Source organism: Ailuropoda melanoleuca, unplaced genomic scaffold (assembly GCF_002007445.2).
Source record: "Ailuropoda melanoleuca isolate Jingjing unplaced genomic scaffold, ASM200744v2 unplaced-scaffold7743, whole genome shotgun sequence".
Lineage (NCBI taxonomy): Eukaryota > Metazoa > Chordata > Mammalia > Carnivora > Ursidae > Ailuropoda > Ailuropoda melanoleuca.
Window position 1 is genome coordinate 321,280 of NW_023253040.1, and position 1,929 is coordinate 323,208.

The window sequence follows — 1,929 nt, forward strand, 5'->3', positions numbered from 1 at the left end:
AAAACAAGGAGCAATTCCAGGTGTGACAGCATGCTCTGAGGATCCTCGGGGTCACAAGGAGGATGAACAGGTGGTGCCTTTGTGCTCCAGAGTTCCCGGGCACAGGAGCCAGGCAGCTGGCTGAACCAGAGACATAGGGGTCTGTTTTCTGTTCTGTGTCACCATAAACTGGGAATTTCTGCAGGGTTGACTATTCACTTGGCAGGGACTCAGCAAAAGGCAGAACCATGGTGAGACCCCCCTCCCTTCCCTAAAAGGAACAGACTGGATCCACACCTTAGGTGCTTGTCAAATTTGGAGTTTTGAAAACAAAACAAAACAAAACAAAAACCTCAGACACATGCAGGGTGAACACAAGAGTTCTGCCAGAAACCAGGGGGACAATACTGATTCATTGTTTTTTGGTTAGGGCTCATTTAAGAGTGGGGGGCATGAATTTTCAGTTCCAGGCCTAGAGAGGGGGGCACTGCCATATTCATCCCACACATCAGCTCTGAAATCATTCAGGGAGTAAAACAATGACACCTACTGGAGGCTGGAAAGCTTACACCAAGCCCTGCCTCCCTGCACCCTTAAGGAACTGTTCCCCTAGGTCAGGTTCACCTGAAAATTGGTCCAATGTCCATCCTCCTCAAATGTCCAGTACAAACAAATTGTGAGCATACCAATTTTACTGATCATAGAGGGCTACACCTTTTCTGCTGTTGGCGAGAACAGTATATAGCATAAAATGCACTTTTATTCTTTAGATATTTATTATTTTTCCACTCATTTTCTTATTTTCAAATCTTTTATATTCATATATATTAAAATATAAATATATATTTTATCATAAACAATAGTTTATATAATATAATAAAATATATTATATATTAAATAATACAAATTATAATATATAAATATTTATATTTTATATTTTATAATATATAATATAAATATATAAAATATTTCTTACTTTTAAAAAATATTATTATTCTATTATCTTAGTCACCGTACAGTACATCCTTGGTTTTTGATAAAAAGTTCGATGATTCATTAGTTGCGTATAACACCCAGTGCACAATGCAATACATGCCCTCCTTACCACGCATCACCAGCCTATCCCATTCCCCCAGCCCCCTCCCCTCTGAAGCCCTCCATTTGTTTCTCAGAGTCCATAGTCTCTCATGCTTCATTCCACCTTCTGATTACCCCCGTTTCTTTATCCCTTTCTTCTCCTACTGATCTTCCTAGTTCTTATGTTCCATAGATGTGAGAAACCATATGATAATTGTCTTTCTCTGCTTAACTTATTTCACTTAGCATTATCTCCTCCAGTGCCATCTGTGTTGCAGCAAATGTTGAGAAATTGTTCTTTTCGATAGCTGAGTTATATTCCATTGTATATATGGACCACAGCTTCTTTTTTTTTTTTAAAGATTTTATTTATTTGACAGAGAGAGAGAGACAGCCAGCGAGAGAGGGAACACAAGCAGGGGGAGTGGGAGAGGAAGAAGCAGGCTCATAGTGGCGGAGCCTGATGTGGTGCTCGATCCCATAAAGCCGGGATCACGCCCTGAGCCAAAGGCAGACGCCCAACCGCTGTGCCACCCAGGAGCCCCTGCATCTTGTTTCTTTTAACAAGCACACCAAAACACACCCAGGATCTAGTTTTTTATTTTGTTGTTTGCTTGTTCTGTTGTTGTTGTTGTTGTTTTTTTTCATACTGCTGTTACTGCTGTTTTTTTGTCTTTCTGTCATATGTTGTTTTCTGGACAAAATGTGGAGATGGAGAAATTCATCCCAAAAGAAAGAACAGGAGGTAGTACTTACTTCCAGGGATTTATTCAATATGGATATAAGGAAGATGTCTGAACTAGAATTGAAAACAATGATTATAAAGATACTAGCATAGAAGGCACTAAAGAATCCCTTAGTGTAGACATAAAA